Source organism: Xenopus tropicalis, chromosome 4, assembly GCF_000004195.4.
Source record: "Xenopus tropicalis strain Nigerian chromosome 4, UCB_Xtro_10.0, whole genome shotgun sequence".
In the NCBI taxonomy this organism is placed as follows: Eukaryota; Metazoa; Chordata; class Amphibia; order Anura; family Pipidae; genus Xenopus; species Xenopus tropicalis.
The window spans coordinates 46,013,617-46,036,544 of NC_030680.2; the positions used below are offsets into that span (position 1 = coordinate 46,013,617).

Genomic DNA, 22,928 nt, shown 5'->3' on the forward strand with positions numbered 1-22,928 from the left:
CTTTGTATATTTGATGCTGCCATTTCAAACATGGAAAATATGTGTTTTGGTAAAGTGGGCATGGTATATTAAGGGGTGTGTAGCATAAACTGGCACTGAAAATCTGTACAATTTTCTTTTCTGTTTAAGTGTTGGGAGGAGGATGCTGTAGGAGGTATGCGGGGGTCATACCTTTACATTATATCTGCACTATATTATATATATTTATAAGATAGGGAATGTTGCCTGCTAATATAACACAATGAGTACACTACACAACTGTGCAAACAGTTGTTTTATTGTATTGTAAATAGCTAACTTGCATTGTCAGGGGGTTGCATGCTGTTTGTTTATGTGTAAACAACAGTTGGGGCTGTAAAACATCAAAGCCATCTCTTCTGAAGGAGTGATTTTCCTGGAAAAAGGTGAATAAGAGTCTGGATTTAGTAGAGAGTCAGGATTGAGGGGCAGCCTTGTAAAATCTTATGCTGCTTTCCTATTCCTCTATTTTTATTTAACTTAATTGTATTGATCATCTATGCTGTATGTTGTTCAATGAACAAAGCACAATAAATATACTTATTTTTATCCTGTATCCTGCGAAATCTGCAAAAAGTAACCTAACACTTCAGACCTATTGGGGGCTTGTCTGTCTGATGTTCCTGGGATAGCCTATTATGAACCGTATTTTTGCTGTGGACCTTCACGGTATCCAGACCTTTAAACTCCATTTGGAAACTACTATTTGGACCTGTGTTGTGCAAAAATCTGTAAATCCCCAGATAAACCCTGCATACCGGAAAAAAAACTTTCCCAGGGAGGTATTATAGTTAAAAAAATATTTTTATTTAACAAATCAATTTTTATTTAACCAAAATATTGCATATATAGCAAAATACAATCTCATACCAAAAGATCAAAAAAAATATGCCAATATATAGTCATGTGACAGTAGTAAAACATCATTTATATCAAATATTAAAACTGTGTACTTACATCATAAATCAAACAATGTATTTCATAAAAGTGTCAGTATCAATATTCACAAATATCAGTGTTACATATATTAACCCACCTTAAAACAGTGAGGTATAACAAATATAAAGTGCTTGTGTGTAAATTAATGGATATCATCTTAAATTATTAAAATACAATAAATACACATCATATTTTCCTTAAAACCATTCCCAATCCTCCAAGGCCATATATTAATTTGCTTCAAGTTTTCAAAAGAGTTCTCAAAGTTCAATATCATCATTCCTAATTTCTATATCCTTGCTGTATACATATTTTTCTCTCATGTAGAAGGCCTATCAGGAGGATCAAAAATATCCATAAATATACACATATAAACACACACAATTTAAAATCACTAGAGAAAAAATATTCTCTACTTATACAGCAAGCTGATGTCATAATGAATATCAAGAAAGATCAGAAAGGAGCACCAGACCTAAATATATAGTGATAAACCAAACCTTACACATTTTAGAAAAATAATGACAATTCTCTGTCCTCATTCAAACCATCAGGTGAAAGGGAATTTAATCTATTGATCCATTTTAATTCTCTTTGCTTCAATAGCAATTCCCTATCTCCACCTCTCTTGGGCATACATACTCTTTCTATACCCATATATCTAAGTTGACTAACCTGATGTCTTTCTGCCTGGAAATGTCTCGCAACAGGTGAAGTAACCTTTCCCAGTCTGATGTCACTCTTATGTTCACCAATCTTGGTTGTAAGTGGTCTAGTGGTCTCCCCCACATATAATTTCCCACAGGGGCATTTGAGAATATAGATCATGTAATCACTCTGACAATTGATAAAATACTTTATACGATATTCACAACCTGTCCTGGGATAATAGAATGTCTCACTACGGATCACTGAATTGCAATTCACGCACTTGCCACATTTGTACATACCTTTGGATCCACTCAACCATTTTCCATGTTTCCTATCTGGAGTATTCAAACCATGAACCAATCGATCTTTCAAATTAGTGGCTTCTTATATGCCATAATTGGCGGATCAGCAACCCAGACATCTAGCCTGGGGTCCATCTGCAACAAATGCCAATGTTTGAATAGAATTGATAAACTATATATACAAACACTAAGGGGCTGATTTACTTACCCACGAACGGGTCGAAATGAGTCCGATTGCATTTTTTTCGTAATGATCGGTATTTTGCGTTTTTTTCGTATGTTTTGCGATTTTTTCGGATTCTTTACGAATTTTTCGTTACCAATACGATTTTTGCGTAAAAAACGCGAGTTTTTCGTATCCATTACGAAAGTTGCGTAAAAAGTTGCGCTTTTTTCGTAGCGTTAAAACTTAAAAGGTGCAAAGTTTCGCGTAAGTTTTAACGCTACGAAAAACGCAACTTTTTGCGCAAGTTTTAACGCTACGAAAAATCGCCAGATTTTACGCAACTTTCGTAATGGCTACGAAAAACTCGCGTTTTTTACGCAAAAATCGTATTGGTAACGAAAAATTCGTAAAGAATCCGAAAAAATCGCAAAACATACGAAAAAGTCGCAAAATGTTCGTTTTCAAGTCGGAACTTTTCCAATTCGGGTCGGATTCGTGGGTTAGTAAATCAGCCCCTAATACTAACTGTAGATATTAGTATCACAATAGCCTCTAGTCTTAAACTGCGTGCACATCTCTTTTGCTCTCATCTCAAACCTTTCTTCATTGCTCACAATTCTCTTTACCCTCAACAATTTGCTTTGTACAAAAATCTGCCTGGAGACGGACGTCCTTCTCTGTAGAGTACCAGTAACTAGGAGACCCTTGCTAAGTTTACTCTTTGGCCTCCGCCTCGGGTTAAAAAAAAAAAATTACTGGGAGGTTCAGGAATGTTCACCGTCTGTAGATTTAGATAAAGTATATAATGGTGTCCAAAGAATTTTGCTTATATGACCCAAGAATAGTGATGAGTTTCACATGAAAAATTTGCAAAACGGCGAAAAAAAAAGCGTCAGGTTTTTTTGGACACGCAGCATTATTTTGAGGCACACGTCATTTTTTGACATGCTGTAAATTTTTTCGCACAAATTTTTGCACCCATTTCTCGAAACAATCCGCCAGTGGCTCCACACATCCATGCCTGGCTCATCACTACCCAAGAATTAATTGAGAGTTATGTGGGTCCATTTGTGTGGAAAGATATTGATTTTAATACAGATCAGGGACTAAAGTGTGTTTTGTCTGTGGTCCTAGAAGTGAGGGACAAAAGATTTAGGAAAGGCAGAACAATTATATTATATATAATATAATAATATATAATATTCTTTAACATAGCTCAGGAACTTTGTAAAGTGATATGATGAGCTAAAAGATCAATTAGAAAAGAAGGAGTAAATGCTTGAAAATACTAAACTGCTATCTCATTCTACCACTCACACAGCTTCATTTTTACAAGAAATGAGAGAAAGCAGAAGATTCAGCAGTTAGAAAATGCAGTAGCATACCTTTAAACAAAAAAACAATAATTCATTACATAAACAGTGCTGTGCAGCCCCCGTGTGCCCATTAAAAATTATTCATTAAAACCTTCTCAAGTTGCAGGAATATCTCCGAATTTAAAACGATATATAGTAGTGATGGAGAAATTGATTCCCATATTTTCCTTTTGTATGGTGATAGATGGGAATATGAAAAGATGAAGAATAATAATTGTGGTACTGACTAGTGATGGGTGAAATGTTTCGCCAGGCATAAATTCGCAGCGAACATTGGCGGATTGTTTCGCGAAACGGATGAAAAATTTGCAGCGGAATAATTCGCTGCACGCCCAAAAATTGTCACGGGCGTCAAAAGAATTGTTGCATCGTCAAAATAAATAGTCGCGGCGTCAAAATAATAATTGTGCGTCAAAAGAATAGTCGCAGCGTCAAAATAGTCGCATGTCAATGCGCATTTTCGCTGGTTCGCGAGTTTTTTCCGGCGAAACAGGACAGATTCGCTCATCACTAATACTGACCAAAATAAGATGCATACTCAAACCCCACCTCTTAGGATAACAGACATAAAGCTGCTATTGTCTAATGTTGGACCTGTACCCTTGTCAGACATTAACAGATTTATGCTCTGGGTAGATACTCTATTACAGTAGGGCACACTGCCACATATATCAAGAAATAATTTACATCATGTTTAAGGCCATGGGGGATAAAAGACGGACATATTTTCTGCAAACATAAAACATATTTCTGTAAAAGTGTAGACTGGACAGGTGAGGTAGTAGGCATAGTAAGGGAAAACAAGGGAGAAGACTTGCTTGGGGATGCTGATAATGGAAGGGAGGGCCATAAGTTGTTTATGCAAAATTCTCACGTTGGTACCAGTATTAGAGGGGACCTGTCACCATAAGAAATAATTACAAATTGTATTCTATTGTGTTTTCCAAGCAAAATAAACTTTAATTACACTATATACATTTTTTGAAACTTATTTCCTTCAGCACTGGAATTCACCATTGCAGAAAACAGGCAGGCTCTATTTTGTGGACACTGTTGTTATTAGGCAAGCTGTGCATCCTGCCAAAATCTTGTTTCTGTGCCAGTATGGGGGACCTGATATCCATATCCATGCACTGGTTACATAATTAGATGGTGAGGAGAGAAGGGAGGAGTGAGGAGTGCAGTGACATCTAAGAACTTCTGAACTGAAAGTGAAAGTAACTGTCTGCCCCACCCCTATGCCTAAGGCATAGAGGCGGGTCAGGCAATAAATGATTGACAGCTGGGACTTTTAAATGCTTATATAATGGGTATAGATGTGTAACCCTTTCTTGGCACTGATATCCAGGGCCACACTGGGGCGCAAACAGAAAAAATCCCAAGCCTCCGCTAAGTGGGAGATTTGTGGGGTTTGGAAAGTTTATGTGTCTCCACCCAGGGCTAAGCCATGTATTAGTGGGCAACAACTCCCTGGGAACTGCAACAGCAGTGATTAATATACCAAATGTAATGGAAATAAACAGTGAGTAACAGTTTCAACATAACACATATAATATTTGACAATATTCCCCTTTGTGTATGATATGTCCACTGTCACTTTAAGAACCTTGAGTGTGCTCACTATTTGTCTGCGCAAGTTAACTCCTTGTATGAAGGTAGTGGTAGCAGAGTTATGTGTTGCAACACCAGATTGTAGCAACCCGGGGTGTGTAACTGTAAAATCTCACCAAATTGAAGAAAACAGCAGCACTCCAGTTGTTTTGAAAAATGTGAATCTTTACTCAAGTGGCCTTTGGCACTTGAGTAAAGATTCACATTTTTCAAAACAACCGGAGTGCTGCTGTTTTCTTCAATTTTGTATTTATCTGCCCGGGCAGTGGGTACAGCGTGCACCTGGGGCTGCAAGAAGCTATTTTCACTGTTTAAGCACATGTTAACTGATTCTATTTGTAAAATCTCACCAAACTCCCGGTGGCAGAAAAAGGGGAATAGATCCTGTGGGGCAGAGCAGATGCAGGGAAGCAGTCTGGCAGCTTTAATCCTCACTGAGCTAGAGATGCAGGGGAAGAGAAAGGCTTCTTGGGATCCTGATGGAGATTTACTGCAGGGGTCACAGAGCCTGATGGGTAATCCCACATCCAGATCCAGTGTACACGCTGGCAACTCACTACAGGGCTGAAGTCCTAACTATCCTAACAGGGATTACTACCCTAACAATAGCTCAGGCCTGCTGCAGTAATCCCATTCACTAAATGGCTGAAGGGTTAACCAACTCCCTATGCTCGGATTTTGGGGTTCCCTATATGGATAGTTGTTCTACAGGTGGAACCCTATCTCCCTACTTGTACAGATCCACAGGAACACTCACAGTAAAGATGCAGGAATCTCAAGCAGCTCTCAGTAGTAATGTGCAGAGTCCATGCTTTCCTTCTCCTCTCTTCCTGAACAAGATCTGCCTCACTTTCATATCTTTTTGGCTCCAAACCTCTTTCAGCAGGGTCACAAGTTCAGAAGCAAATCCCTCCTGCTGATTGGGCCAGGCTGTGACTGGGAACTGTCCCTTTGCAGTACAGTCAGCAGCCATGTTTTTGGTTGTCCCATATTTAAAGTCACAGGGTGTGTATTCAGGGAAAGTGTAAATTAGCACTTCCCTACAGATGTGTTAATAAAAAATGACTTTGGGTTACATGTTTAATTTGAAAAGGGTTTTTTTTATACAGCTTTTTATGTCTGGGTGACAGGTCCACTTTAAATGTATTTTTCCTAAATCAAGGAGTTTGACTGGTAAAATGGGAGAGCTGGAGGTGCTGGCGTTGGAGGGAAAATATGATGTGATCGGCGTTGCTAAAACGTGATTGAATGAGTCACATGACTGGGCAGTTAATATTGGAAGCTATACATTGTTTTGGAGGTACAGAGGCAATAGTGTCTGTTCGTTAGGCAGGAATTAAAAGCAAATATTAAGGAGGAAGGGATGGTGGTAAACGAGGGAGCTGAAGCCTTATGGGTTGAGCTTCTCACAGATAGTAAAGTCCACCAAATTAATGGTAGGGGTATACTATAGATCCCTTAATGTAAGCAAAGAGGAAGAGGCTCAGCTCCTGTTGCAAATAGATATGCCTGGTAGTTTGGGGCAAGTGATAATAACTGATTTTAATTACCCTGATATTGACTGGATCAATAGTACTGCCAGGACAGTACTGGGAATAAGTTTATACATGGGGGCAACTTTATAAACTTATTGCATGGCAACTTTATGTCACAGATTGTTGAGAAGCCAACCAGGAACCATGCTGTATTTGATCTAGTGATCTCTAATGACCCAGAATGTATAGCAAATGTGCAAGTGGTTGAACCCCTGGGTAATAGTAACCATAATGTTAATTCATTTGATGTCTGGTGCAGGAAACAAATATATTCTAGAGCAACAAAAACCCTGAATTTTAGAAAAGCAGATTTTAGCACCTTAAGGGCAGTGCTTCAGAGCATAGAGTGGGGCATTACATTTGCTAAAAACACAGAGCAGAATTTGTCGTCATTTAAAATGATATTAAATCATTACTGTTCTCTTTATTTTATTAATAAGCTAATGTAGAAGTGTTAAAGGTGACCTGTCACCTTACGAAATAATTGCAAATTGTTTTCTATTGTGTTTGTCAAGAAAATAAACTTTACTTACATCATATAAATTATTTTAATTCTTCAGCCTTGGAATTCACAATTGCAGCAAGCAGGCCGGCACCATTTTGTGGACACTGTTATCAAAGTAGGCATTGAATCCTGCCAAAATCTTATTTCTGTGCCAGTATGTGGGGACCTAATGCCCATGTCCATGCACTGGTTACAAAATTACATGGTGCAAAGGGAGGGGGAATGTGAGGAGAGCAGCAACATCTAAGAAGTTCTGAATTGAAAGTGAAAATAATGCTCTGCCCCACCTAAGGCATAGAGGTGGGGCAGGCAATATATGATTGACAGCTGGGATTTTTAAATGCTTTTATAATGGGTATGTATGTGGTAATAAATAATTTTGGGTTTCTTGTTTAATTTGAAAAGGGCTTTTATTATACAGCTTTTTATGTCTGAGTGACAGGTCCACTTTAAAAATCACCATATGTGGCTTAATTTAGAAGTAAAAAAGTTAATAGGGAAAAATGGAAAGCTTTTAAGAAATACAAGTCAGAGGGGGACAGAAGCTGCATTTAATGAATAAAAACACTATAACAAGTGTTGCAAAACAGAAATCCACATGGCAAAAGATAGAAAATGAGGAGCACGTTATGCAAGAGGCTAAAACTAACCCCAAAAAGTATATTAATAGTAAAATGATGCAAGTAGAAAGTGTGGCCCCATTGATTTATAGTAACAATATTACAACGGATACAGAAAAGGCAAATGTGTTAAACCAGCTCTTTTCTTCAGTGTATACAGTAGAGAAGCCAGAGTGCCAAGACCCACCCAATAGCTGCACTGCTGGCTCAGCTCAAACAATTCAGTGGTTGACACAGGATATGGTGCTTAAAGGACAAGGAAAGGCTAAATCACTTGGGGGTGCCAAAATGTAAGGCACCCCCAAGTGACTTTAATCACTTACCTTGTACCCCTCTTAGGAGAAAACAGCACCAGCCCGGGGTACCTGTACCGGAGCGCATCCTCCTTCCAGCTTCGTTTTGCAAGGACTACAAGACAGGCGCATGCGCAGTAGAGTGAAAAGCCGACTTCTCTGTTAAAGTTCGGCTTTTCACTCTACTGCGCGTGCGCATGAGCTAAGATGGAAGGAGGAAGCGCTGCAGCTGTTCTCTCCGAGCGATGTTCTCTCCAAACAGCCCGGAGTAAAAGGTAGGTGATTTAAGTCACATGGGGGTGCCTAATATTTTGGCCTTTCCTTCTCCTTTAAAGGTTTACACAAGGCACCAGGGCCAGATGGAATACACCCCCGGGTACTGAGGGAGCTAGGTTCAGTTTTACAGTGGCCTCTGTTTCCGATATTGTCAGCCTGTTTCAGATATTTCAGCCTGGCAATTATGGGCCAGTAACTTTGACATCCATAGTGGGCAAGTTATTTGAAGGCTTGTTAAGGGATCACAATCAAAATTATGGTCTTGGGAATGGCATTATGAGCAGTAATCCGCATGGCTTTATGAAGGACAGGTCATGTCAGACAAATTTGATTGCTTTTTATGATAAGGTTTGTAAGAAGATGGACAGTGGGGGTGCAGTAGATGTGCTCTGTTTAGATTTTATCAAAGCATTTAATACCGTTCCCCACAAACGACTGTTTTTTAAACTAAGGTCTATTCGTCTTAGTAAAGTCGTTTGCACGTGGATAGGAAACTGGCTACAGGATCTTGACAAACTGGCCATCTGGGCAGATAAGTGGCAGATGAGATTTTTTTTTTTATAAATTCTTTATTTTGTTTTCAAGAATAAATGGGGTACAGAAAAAAGAAAGGGGGAGGGATATAAACATTTGTGATGATTGTCAGTTACATAGGCAGATGAGATGTGAATAAATTTAAGTTCTGGGATGTAAAAATATGCAAGCCACTTGTACCATTAATGGGACTGCAATAGGCAAATTCATAATGGAGAAGGACCTTGGAGTCCTTGTATCGCACACAAAGGCAGCATAGGGCAAGCAGAGTATGGCACACAGGCAGCACAGGCAAGCAGAATAAGGCACACACAGGTAGCATAGGGCAGGAAGATTATGACACTTACAGGCAGCATAGTACAGGCAGAGTATGGCACATAAAGGCAGCATAGGGCAGGCAGAGTAAGACACACACAGACAGGGCAGGTAGAGTAGGGTAGGATACATGGCCTTACAGGTGTGAACAGTGCAGGGGCTTACAGTTGTAAACATACACAGGCTTACAAGTGCAAACAATGAAGGGGTTTACAGCCTGGATCTGAGGTGTAAACAATGCAGAGGGGCAGTTAATCTCTATACTGATACCATGTAAAACTTGCACAAAGTCACACCAACCAGACAGATGGGAAGCCACGCAATTGGGGGGCACGGGTCACCAGTTGGACAGCATTGATTTCCAGGATATTAATGGCTCTTGTGTTTTATATACTGTTATACCTCATCAGTATGGGTTTCCAAGGAGGTACTGCCTTAAAACCACCATGGCCTACTTTTCAATAGAAAATTTAGTTGAACTTTTGAATTAAGTTTTGTCCCATAATTTATTTATTTTTAAAAATACTTGCCGTCTTCAGTTAGCTTGTACTATCATAGCATAATGATATCATCAGATCTTTGACAGCCGACTCTTCCTAACAATTATACATGCATTGTTAAACTACATTAGCATTTCTTTTCAGTTATATCACAAACAAACCCATATTGCCCTTTAAGTCTGCAACCAGATCACAGAATTAATGCTTTCAAATGACAGATCTTATATACTTTTATTATCAGATAAAAAACAACAACATAAAAAAGAAACGAGAAAAAAAAGTTGTGTTTATCTATATAAGGCCAAAGGCTCATTTTACACACCTCTAATACATTTGTAAGCACCAGAATCCCAATGCCAAGTGGCCATTTAGACCACATTCTGAAGTATTACATTTCAAGATCCACTTTGTTTCCTGTTAAGTTAGTATCCGGGTCTCACCATATAAGATCACTATAAATCATAGCATCCATCATGCTTACAGTAAATATGCTTGGGCAAACTAAAAAACATATCACAGGTTTGTATGTAAAGCATATTTTTACAAATTCTACGTTTGAACTTGTAGGGAGGTGAAAAAGACATTTATTTGGTTTGCAAATAGTTATGGCAATGTTCAATTCAGTAGGTATGCGGCACCAATCTTTAAGGTTGGCCGTTAGAATTCTCCTAAAAAAGCCTATATAAGGAAGTGCAGGAGCTAGGACCTTCCTTTTTGGCTTGATAAGATCAAGGCAAGACAGACTTTTGAGCTAGACTAGTTGGGAGGCTGCACCCTGTTAGGACTAGGCATAGATTGTCACTAGCTAATTTCAGGGGTGAGAGGTAGCAGGGCTAGTTAGCAAGGACAGTCTGTGGCTTTGATGAAGAGTTAGGGTTTTGGGGTAGGTGATTTTCTCCAGTTAGGCACATATGGGTTCAGTTGTAGGTTAGTGAGAACCTACAGAAGATGTAGTAAGACAATTTGGGCAAAGCTCGTACACTGTATGCTGAACACAACAAAGAAGCAGCAGTCATAAGGATCTCCCCCATTAACCTCCTCGTCGGGTCCACAAGCTGCCCTTGCTGACTACCCAAGCTGCCTCTAACCTCTAAGGCGAAATAACACCAAACCTAGTAATTTCATAGCTATTCAAGTCTGTCCTGATGTTGTTAGGCTGGAGATGTCATTTAAAACTAACACTGGAGGCTTTATGAGAGAGAAGCAAGGGAAAAGTTTCCTCCGCTCTGTGCATTTTCTCTCTGCTAGTGCATTTTCCATATTACAGTGGCACTGGAGGATTTGTGAGAGGCAATGCTGTGTATATGTGTTTATTTTGTGCAACTGATTTCATACTGAAACATTCAATGTTCAGTGCTCAAGAATGTACCTTGCCATCCCTGAAAGCTGCTAAATGAAGTCTGCACCTTGGTTCATAGCATTACTCTGCAAGATGTCTACTTTCATAGAAAAGGCCTGAACACCAATTCTTCCTGTGACGGGAGTCCCCCAGTCATGGGTGGCCATGTTACAAACGGGCAGGGGCGGGCCGAGCCAGCCGGGCGCCCTAGGCAACCCGGTCAGCTACCTCGCCCCTGCACCGCTACTTCGCACACACCCCCGTGTGTTCCAACGCGCATGCGCAGTTCGAGGGGGGGGGCGGGGGGGGAGCGGCGCGGTGTGCGATTCAAAGCGGCGCAACGCAAAACTTAACTAGGGGTAGGCAGGAGAGGCTGCTGTCTGGTGCCCCCTAATCGTTGCGCCCTAGGCAGCTGCCTCTTCTGCCTACCCCTAGTTCCGGCCCTGCAAACGGGATCTTGTTTTACCAACATATAGGAAACTACAATGACACTGCACAAGTACACAACATGTGTGGTCGAACAATTAATGAAGTGTTGCATTTCATATTCTGCAGACCTTACTTTAAATGTGTTAGACGTAAAATAAAAATAAAATAAAGAGCACAACTGCCACATTTATATGTGCCTGAAGTACTTTCCTTGTTTGGGGGCTTAATAGTGGTTCCTAACTAGTGTATTTCTCAATTACATAGTTAGTTAGTTACATAGTTACATAGGGTTGAAAAAAGACCAGTGTCCATCAAGTTCAACCCATCCAAGTAAACCCAGCACACCTAACCCACACCTACCAATCTATACACTCGCATACATAAACTATAAATACAACCACTAGTACTAACTGTAGATATTAGTATCACAATAGCCTTGGATATTCTGATTGTTTAAGAACTCATCTAGGCCCCTCTTAAAAGGCATTAACAGAATCTGCCATTACCACATCACTAGGAAGGGCATTCCACAACCTCACTGCCCTCACCGTGAAAAACCACCTACGCTGCTTCAAATGGAAGCTCCGTTCCTCTAATCTAAAGGGGTGACCTCTGGTGCGTTGATTGTTTTTATGGGAAAAAAGAACATCCCCCATCTGCCTATAATCCCCTCTAATGTACTTGTACAGAGTAATCATGTCCCCTCGCAAGCGCCTCTTTTCCAGAGAAAACAATCTCAACCTCGACAGTCTCACCTCATAGTTTAAATCTTCCATCCCCTTTACCAGTTTAGTTGCACGTCTCTGCACTCTCTCCAGCTCATTAATATCCTTCTTAAGGACTGGAGCCCAAAACTGCACTGCATACTCAAGGTGAGGCCTTACCAGGGACCTATAAAGGGGCAAAATTATGTTCTCATCCCTTGAGTCAATGCCCTTTTTTATACAAGACAGCACTTTATTTGCTTTAGTAGCCACAGAATGACACTGCCTGGAATTAGACAATTTGTTAACAAAAACCACTAGATCCTTCTCCATTAAGGATACCCCCAACACATTACCATTCAGTAGATAGTTCGCGTTTATATTATTCCTACCAAAATGCATAACTTTGCACTTATCAACATTGAACCTCATTTTCCAGTTTGCTGCCCAGTTTTCCAATTTTGTCAAATCGCTCTGCAAAGCGGCAGCATCCTGCATGGAACTTATAGTTTTACACAATTGTGTCATCAGCAAAAATAGAAACCGTACTCTCTATGCCCTCCTCCAGGTCATTAATAAACAAGTTAAAAAGCAAAGGACCAAGGACTGACCCCTGCGGTACTCCACTAACCACACTGGTCCAATTAGAAAATGTTCCATTTACCACCACTCTTTGTAATCTATCCTTCAGCCAGTTCTCTATCCAATTACAAATATTATGTTCTAGGCCAATATTCCTTAATTTGATCATTAACCTTCTGTGAGGTACTGTATCAAACGCTTTAGCAAAGTCCAACTAGATGACATCAACTGCCATTCCAGCATTGAGGTTCCTACTAACCTCCTCATAAAAGGCGACTAAATTAGTCTGGCAAGATCTGTTACGCATAAAACCATGCTGGCACAAACTAATAGTATTGTGAACTGCAATGTATTCAAGTACCCTATCCCTTATTACCCCTTCCAAAATTTTTCCTACTACTGATGTCAGACTAACAGGCCTATAGTTTTCAGGCTGAGAACGGGATCCCTTTTTAAATAACGGCACCACATTAGCAATCCGCCAGTCTCTCGGCACCATGCCAGACCTCAATGAATCCTGAAAAATTAAGTGAAGAGTTTTGGCAAACACAGCGCTCAGCTCATTTACTACCCTGGGATGAATCCCATCCAGCCCTGGACCTTTGTTTACCTTTACATGTTCAAGTCTCTTTTGAATTTCCTCCCAAGTGACCCATGCGTCAGTAGCTAAATTACTAGAACTGGGCATATTAAAAGGGAAGCCTTCATTATCTGGCTCCTCAGATGTATAGACAGATGAAAAATAAGAGTTCAAAATTTCAGCTTTTTCCCCGTTCTCATCAACCAACTTACCCCCCCCCCCGTAATAAGGTTCCCACCCCTTCTTGCTTCATTTTTTTACTATTCACATAATTAAAAAATAATTTGGGATTCTTTTTACTCCTAGCTGCAATATCCCTTTCCATTTCTATTTTAGCTTGCTTGATAGCTTTTTTGCATGCTTTATTTGCTTCCTTGTACTTGATGAAAGTTTCTGCTGTCCCAGCTAACTTGAATGCCCCAAAAGCACGTCTTTTCTTACCAACCTCAACACTAACACCTTTATTCAGCCATAAGGGTTTTGCTTTGCGATGCCTCTCCTTGCTTACAAGGGGGATATACTGTTGCGTATAACTGCAAAGCAATGTTTTAAAGATGTTCCATTTTCCTTCTGTGTCTAACCCCATGAAAAGCCTTTCCCAGTTGACACATTGCAGAGATGCCCTTATACTGGCAAAGTATGCACGTCTAAAATTGAGCGTTTTAGTTGCTCCCTTATAGAGCTGTCTCTGCAGCATTATCTCAAAGGAGATCATGTTGTGATCACTGTTCCCCAGATGCTCACCCACACAAATGTTAGAGATGAGTTCATTATTATTAGATATCACCAGGTCCAAAATAGAGTCATTCCTAGTAGGTTCTTGAACCGCCTGAAATAAAAAGTTGTCATTTAGCATATTTACAAACCTACTAGCTTTTTCTGACTTAGCCACCCCATTACTCCAGTCAATGTCCGGATAATTAAAGTCCCCCATAACAACAACTTGACCCAGTTTTGAAGCCTCCTCCATTTGCAACAATAGCTGGGCCTCATCCCCCTCATCTATACGGGGTGGTTTATAGCATACACCAATGACCATTTTCTTTGTGACCTTCAGCCCTACTGAAATTTCTACCCAAAGAGATTAGACGTTTTCATTGGTAATGTCTTTATTACATGGCTTTAAATCTGACTTTACGTAAAGACAAACCCCTCTACCCTTTTTAATCTCTCTGTCCCTCCTAAAAAGTGTATAACCATTTAAATTCACAGCCCAGTCGCATTTATCATCCCACCAGGTCTCAGTGATCTCATAATTTTCAATACATGCAATTATTTTTTAAAAAAAGAGAACATGGTACAATCCCCATTTAAATGGCCAATGGTCACATCTTAGGGACTGGCCCTAAATTTGGCCTTTCTAGAATTGGTAGCCTATAGGAGCCTAACAGCATCTTAAGGAAGGACAAGCTTAGGCTACCTAGGAAATAGGAGGTTTGGCTCACCTCAAAAGGTGAGAGGCAGCTAGAAGTGATGAGCGAAAAAATTTGGCATGCATAGATTTGAGTTTCGCCAAGGGTGAAATTTGCTACGCGACTCAAATATCAGTGAGTTCCCATATGAAATGGTATCACAGGATGACATGGGAGCACCACCAAAGTGGCAGGGCACCAGGGGGCATGGGTGCTTCCTGTCCACCACCTCCCATTCCTCAGGGAACAGGTGCTAGCTTCCCAAACCCTGTAGTAAGGGAAGAGGATTCTGAGGCCCTGCCCCACCAGGTTTTTTTCCCACCAGTTCCTTGGCCGCAAGGCACCTCTTTCCCCCAGCCACCAGTGCAGAGGCTCAATGCCTGCATGGCAAAGCTTCTGGCAGTGCAGCTGCTGCCCTATCAGCTGGTTGACGCAGCCCCCTTCCTACAGCTGATGGCTTGCGCTGCCCCTGACTGGCGGATCCCCAGCCGCTGCATTGTCCTGTTGTTTCAAGCATGAGTACTTTCTGTGGGGGTTCTCAACCAGCCATCAGATGTTTCAAAAAAGTTAAGCAAGCTGCTGCCAAGGTGCCCACTGCTTCCAAAGGCGAAGACGTGGTGAGCATGGAAAAAATGCTACCATGGCTAGACAGCTATCCCAGTGAACACAAAGCTATTATTTTGCAGTATGGGTTTCCGGTAGGGTTTTGGATACCGTTTCATGATAGCGATATTCAATTAGAGCCAGATAATTTAAAGTCAGTACAGTCTCATGAGGAGGTGCTGTGGTATAAACTTTTAAAGGAGGTTGGGACGGGCAGGATGACTGGTCCATTTATGCAGCCACCATAATATGAGAACATCCCCATTGGGTACTGTGTCCAATAAGGAGCAAAGCAAATATGAATCATGAGTGCAGTATGGATCATTTGAGCTAGTAAGGGATGCAGGAGAAGGGGCTTTAATGGCTTTAATGGATGTATTTTGTGGATATAGCTCTCATGATGGGGTGTTCCATATCCTGTTATTATTTGAAGTATGTAGCACCTTTTTAGAGTGGGTGGTTAAGGGCCAGGCAGGTCATCAATATATGTTGCACTACTTAGATGACTTTGTTTGTGGGGCCCCAGGGTACGGATGTTGCTCTGGCTTGTTAAGAGATTTTAGAAATGTATTGACCTTTTTTGGTCTTCCAATTGCTGAAGAAAAGATGGAGGGTTCAACTTATATGATAATTTTTTTTAGGTATTGACATTGAATCCCATGAAATGGTGTTCCAGTTACCGCAAGAGAAGCTACATGCAGTAAAGTTGCTGGTGGATAGGACTAGATCAGCAACGTTAGATTAAAGCATGTTCAATCCCTGCTTGGACATTTGGTATTTGTGATCCCTACGGAGAGAGTACTGTATATTGTCGTAGGTCCATCATTGTCCTTTTACCAAATAGTAACCCTGCACATTATTCGAATAGATAAATCCTGTGCGTTCAGCCTTCCAGACTTCATGCATCAAACCCCCAGCAATAGAGCCGCACTCTCAGCCAATGTCCAATCGAAAAATATATATAGGGGGGAGCACGAGACAAAATGCAAAATTTCAGCAAAAAAAGTGTTTTTCATTTTTATGCCATACACGACATGTTTCGGGCCCCTTTCGTGCCCTTTATCAACTTGACCCTGCACATTATGAAATACATACTTAGGGGGCGATTCACTAAAGGTAAAAAAAAAAGTGTTTGTTAATTAAGTAACAATTCATCAAAGTAATTTTGCATGCATTACTACTCATATCGCATGCGCAGAAATCTCATTTATCGCAAAGCGTTATGCCCATCGCATTGCGATAATTAATAGAAATAATACTAAAGCATAATTCACGGGTGCGCATGCACGGGCCAAACAAGATGGCCGCACCTTGAGTTGGCTCCGCACCGTCCTAGCACTTAACAGCCTACGGTCGCTTAATATCCCCTTAATTTGGTCGTTCCCACTCACCTACGTCTCCGTTACCACCCGGTGACAGTATATGGCCTCCCAGAGAACAAGGCGCTCCCGACACAAACGGACAAAGGTAGCCTCAACACCTCCCACAGGTACCCGTTCAGTAACTGCGTACCTCAGTAGGCCTGAAGCCTTAGCGCCTCCCTCAGGCTCCCCACAGATGGCTTCGCAAGGCAGTCTGTTCGACGACACATCGGGTAGCTCACCTATGCAGGGAGAACAGCCTGGACCCTCTGACGAGGTACTGTTAAACAAATTTAAAATTATGCTGCAACAAGAACTAGACGCAATAGCAACTAAGATCACTACAGATCTTGCCAAGCAGGTTGCGGACCTTGGCACACGTATTGCAGACACTGAAGCCAAAATAGACGACATCATAACAGTCATAGACTCCCATGAACAAGATATTGGCACACTCCAGGCCCAACTTAAAGAGGCCCTTGATAAAATTGACGCGGATAACAGGTCCAGGCGTAACAACGTGAGAATCCGAGGCCTACCTGAAACAATAAGACTTGCCAGCTACCATACAGAATCTGCTGCATGCTCTGGTCCCTGACATTCCAGATGCTAGGTTGGAGATGGACAGGGTGAACCGTGCTCTACGGCCCAGGTGACCCACCCAGGGACATTATTTTGCGATTCCACTTTCACCAGACTCAGGTCGCAGTTTTAATGGCGGCTAGGAAAACTACTAACCTAGTCTTCCAGGACCATCCCTACCAAATATATGTGGATCTGTCTCCCACTACACTACAAAAAAGAAGGGCCATAGGCCCGATCTGCAAGATACCCAGTACCGTTGGCTTTTTCCGTTCCGCCTAGCTTTTACCTGTAACAGGCAGCACACGGTAAGAGCAAGACCTGCTTGTGAAACTGGGGATCACTGCTCCCTGTTCCCGGGATTCTCCTTCTCCGTCTGCTTCGCAACTACAGCTGACTCCACTATGGAACAAAGTCAGATCCAGGGCTTCCAGACTACGATCCTCCCAACTTTCCTCTATACCACCTTGATGGATGCCTTCTTTAGACCGTACCGATTGTGCTTTCACTTGCTTAAGGCCCCCAAGAGGTCTTCATACAAGCCTGGACGTCACTGAGATATTCCTTAGGAGTGGACAACGACCATTCATTTATATACCTGGTTAACTTTATGCTTTTTTTCCTTTTTCTTTTTCTTTATTTTTTTCCCCCTATATATATGTACATACATAAGCTTGCGCTTGTGTGCCTTCAGAGCTAGCCTCTCAGACTCCTTTACTGGGGACATTATTGTAGATGTAGTGCTAGCCGGATCATGTGTCTCCCCCTATTCGGTATCCCGAAGTTTCCCCCGATAGGGGTCGCAGAGGAAATTACCGAGCTCTCATAATTGTATTGGTTGTACCTATGGTACAGTGTTTTATGTATGTTTTTGCAGTTTTGTTTGGACAGGTTAAGTTAAGTTTACAGGTTTCCATATTTGTATATAAGGTCGGCTGTGGGCAGCTTCTGGAAGCATTGACATCACCTTATTTCCATGGCTTTTAAAATTCTGAGCCTAAACGTTCAAGGCTTTAACTCTCCAGTTAAAAGAACTAAAGCTTTTCACCTTTTTCAACTCTCTACAAGTTGATGTTATGACATCAGGAAACACATTTTTCCCATACTTCCTTTCCCAAATACTTCCATAGAAAATTTTCGAGGTCCATACTATCAACAAGCTCTACTAAAACCAAAGAGGTTGGTATATTCTTTCACACTAGCTTAGCCGTAACAATCGGCAAAACGCTCATTGACCCTGAAGGTTGCTATATAATTACAAACGTTCACATAGGGGACACTCCGTTAACCATAGCAACCTACTATACCCCCAACACCGATCAGATAGAGTTTCTCACTAAATTATTTGACTTATGTTACAGTAACCAACTAGGCCCACTAATATGCGGGGACTCTAACTCAGTCTGGAACGACAGACTTGACCGCCTGTCATTCTCTGGAAAACAGATACCCCTTAGCGCTCTCAAGATAACTCGGTCTTTTAGGGAGCTGCTTAACTCTTTTTCTCTCGTAGACGCATGGAGGGAAAAAAACCCAGACGTTAAACAATTTTCCCACTATTCTGCTCCCCACAAAATCTCCTCTAGAATAGACCATATGTTCCTCTCTCCCTCTCTTGTCCCCTTACTTTACTCCTCCAGAATGTTAAATATTAGTTGGTCAGACCACTGCCCGGTTTTAACCACATTATCCCAACTCCATGAACGCCCAAGAGCTAGATACTGGAGGCTAAATGAATCATTACTAAGTTTCCCGGATGTAATTGAAAACATTAAAAAGAGCTTGACAATACTTTTCTGAAAACTCCCAGCCTGGCCTCACGGCCTCTACACTGTGGGAGGCGCACAAACCAGTGATCAGGGGGCAATTCATTCAGATAGGTTCACAGCGGAAAAGGGCGAGACAAAAAGCGATCCAGCTCCTTACCCAATCCTTAGATCAAATGATCCTCAAACAGTTGGAGGACCCCTCTGTTAACTATCAACCCCAAATATCCCAACTCCAAAAAGAGCTAGATCTGCTGTTAACCACTGCAGCGGAAAAGAAACTCAGATGGGCCAAACAAAACTATTTTACTCACTAGACAAACCAGGTAGATCTTTAGCACGCAAATTAAACAACCAAGTTTTCTTACCCCTCTATCCACCACATATGTACAGCTCAAGGGTCCCAAACAGGGAATCCTCAAAGGAATGAGTTTGCTTCATTCTACCAAAAACTATATACTACCCATTGCCCATATCCCGTAGCACATACGATAAGTTTCTGAGATTTCCACCTCCCTAAACTCTCCCGAGATCAACTTAACAGAACAGGAGATTTCTGCTGAAGTAGTAATTAATGCGATTAGGAATCTTAAATCAGATACTGCTCCCGGAATTAACGGTCTGCCCAACATCTACTACAAAAAATTTGCAAAGGAGCTCACCCCACATCTTACAGCAATGTTAAATAGTCTCAGGGTCGGTGGCATACTAAGACAGGAGTCCCTTCAAGCAAAAATCTCAGCTATACCGAAACCTAATTCAGATTTATCTGATGTCAAGAACTACAGACCTATCTCAGTCTTGAACACAAACATTAAACTACTTGGGAAAATAATAGCGCACAGAATTAACCCCTTTCTCCTGGGAGACAAGCCTCTGATGCAATGAGACGACTCACTTTACTATCCCATTATGCCATTCAATCTTCTGTACCATCTATGCTCCTTAAATTGGATATTAGGAAAGCTTTTGATTCCCCATCATGGGACTACCTATACTATATGTTAAACAAATGGGGCTTTGGAACAAACTTGATCACATGGGTTAAAGCGTTATACAGGGCTCCTACTGCTTTGGTTAATATACTAGGCTTCTCCTCTTCTACTTTTCCTATATGCCGTGGAACCAGGCAGCGTTGCCCCCTTTCACCAATACTGTTTGACATAGCTATTGAAGCCTTAGCAGCAGCAGTCAGAGCCAACCCAAACATTATGGGTTTGGAGGTAGGCGAAACCCACCACAAAGTTAGCCTCTTTGCAGACGACCCGACCTTGATAGTCTCCAGACCCCTAACATCACTTCCTAATGTATACAACACCCTACAGGCTTTTGGAACTATTTCTGGTTTATACATTAACCATAATAAAACTGAAGCTCTTAATATTAATCTACCAGAACCTGCCGTGCAGCTTTTAAAGCTAAACTTTGATTTCCACTGGCAGGACCACTATATTCCTATTTTAGGTGTTACGTTAACTAAATCATACGATTCCCTTTATAAATGTAACTATCCGGCAATGTTCAAATCTTTAGTGTCTCTTTTAGAGGGATGGAGCTCCCACAATATATCCTGGATAGGTCGTATAAACTCAATTAAAATGACTTTATTGCCTAAGCTTCTCTACCTATTTCGCACTCTCCCTATCCCTATACAGAATGGAGACTTAGCTAGATTTGAAGCTCAGGTTATCAAGTTCATTTGGAATAAGAAGCTTACAAGGGTCAACAGGAGGACACTTTATTGCCCTCGAACAAAAGGAGGACTGGGCCTACCGAATTTACTGTATTATTATAAAGCAGCTCAACTTGCCCAAATCCCCCCAATGCATGCCCAAGTGGATATCCCCCACTGGGTCTCTCTAGAATCCTATTTCTCACACCCTTTCTCCCCAACTGGTTTGATATGGAGCCCAAAAGTGTCTAGGCCTTCTTCATGCAGCCCTTGTTTACGGTTAACCTTAAAAATCTGGGACTCTACAGCTTAGCCTTTATCTCTCTGTTCACCCCATACTCCAGCTGCCCCATTTCTAGGTAACACCAAGTTCGCACCGGGGCTCAGCCCCACTTTATTTACATGGTGGATTGCCAATAAAAATGGGCAATTGGGCACCTGTTAACCAGGTCCGGCCCCTTTCCACTACAAACGTTTTTAGACACCTAGAAGGTTCCTCTATCTGAATGGTTCCGTACGAGACAACTCTTGCATTTTGCCGAATCGCAATGGTGTTTATACAACCAATTAGACAAAACTGAGACCTTTTTTTGAGAACTGGTGTCTGAAAAATCCTAAGCATAGGAAATCAGTTTCCCTTCTGTACAGCACCTTTTTTCCAGATGAAATAGCCACAGGCCTCTCATACGTTACAGCATGGCACACAGATATACAAAGTAACCTAGCACTAGAAGAATGGGAAGCCATATGGCTAACGGTTAAAAGTTTTTCATGTAACGTTTCCCTCCTGGAGGCGAACTATAAAGTGCTTCTTAGGTGGTTCCTGGTCCCAGCTCGCATAGCTAAATTTGTGCCCAAAGCCGACCCAAGATGCTTTCGGGGATGCGACCAGACAGGGACAATGTTTCATATATGGTGGTCTTCTCCTAAAGCCCACAAATTTTGGATAAGAGTATTCACTATGGTTCACTATCTAGAAGAATTAAGTCTAAAACAACTGGACTTTTCTGAGTTTTTTCCTTGAAAACGTTTCACCACTCATCCAAGTGGCTTCTTCAGTTCAAATGACTGGTAGGGAATTCCCCGGTATTTAAACTCTTGATGGTAGTACAGTCACAGACATTCAATCACAATGGTTCCATTGAACTTGTTCAGTTAGGTGTTAGCTGAAACTGACAGGTGTAAGAAGGTATGATACAATCACAATGGTACCATGATTCTCATTGATGAAGGTTTTAATACTTCAAAGTACATGACTGGAAGTGTGAATTGTTGTGAAACCGCCGGGGTAAGGATGTCAAAGCGGCATTGTATGTAGGTGACAAGCGGTGTCTCAGGCCCCCTCCTCTGTTCAGGGATGGTTTTTCCAGGCTGGCATAAATGGCCTCTTTCAAAGCATCTGTCCTCTCGGTCCAAGATATGCACGTTACTGTCCTCAAAAGAGTGACCTTTTTCTTTGAGGTGTAGGTAGACTGTCCTGAGGAGTTTGCCCGCCTATGTTGGGCCATTCTCTTACAGAGAGGTTGTTTTGTCTCCCCAATGTATAAGTCAGAGCACTCTTCACTACACTGGACAGCATAGACCACATTACTTTTCATGTGCTTAAGTGTAGGGTCTTTAGGGTGCACCAGCTTTTGTCTCAGGGTGTTGCTGGGTTTGAAAAACACAGGAATGCGATGTTTGTTGTTTGTTGTTTCTCCTAAGTTTTTCTGATGTTCCAGCGACATATGGGATGACTATGTTGTTTCGCCTGCTGTGTTCCTCCCTTCTGTTTGTTGGTCTGGCCTTTCTGCTGGTCTTGGATTTGGTTTTGATGAAGGCCCAGTCTGGGTACCCACAAGTTTTCAGAGCTCCTTTTAGATGTTTATATTCCTTCTCCTTAGCCTCTGTATTGGATGCCACAGTTTCAGCCCGATGATGTAGAGTCCTAATAACACCCAGTTTCTGTTCCAAAGGGTGGTGGGAATCAAACAGCAAGTACTGGTCTGTGTGGGTGGGTTTCCTGTATACTTCAATATCCAGGTCCCTCCCCTCTTTGATAACTATAGCACAGTCCAAAAAAGCCAGTTAGCTGTCTTTCACATCTTCCCTTGTGAACGTGATGTTTTTGTCCACTGAGTTGGTGAAGGCTGGAACCTCGCGTGCTTTGATTTTGACCCAGGTGTCATCCACATATCTGAACCAATGATTTGGTGTTGTTCCCTTGAAGGTGTCCAGGGCTTTCGAACAAACTTGTTTTGGGGTCAGCTTTGTTCTG

General features: G+C 41.5%; 1 long non-coding RNA gene across 2 annotated transcripts in view; it reads right to left on the minus strand.

Annotated features, from left to right (window-relative positions):
* Positions 1-803: 803 nt before the first annotated feature.
* LOC116410373 overlaps positions 804-22,928 on the minus strand; it is a 33,085-nt gene continuing 10,960 nt past the window's right edge. The window contains exons 1-3 of one of the 2 annotated variants that reach the window (XR_004222338.1): positions 5,821-5,904; positions 1,908-2,045; positions 849-1,289 (exon numbers count right to left, since the gene is read on the minus strand). This is a non-coding gene — a long non-coding RNA (uncharacterized LOC116410373). Of the gene's footprint in view, positions 1,290-1,907; positions 2,046-5,820; positions 5,905-22,928 lie in introns of those variants that run through there. The other variant, XR_004222337.1, reaches the window with a different exon arrangement.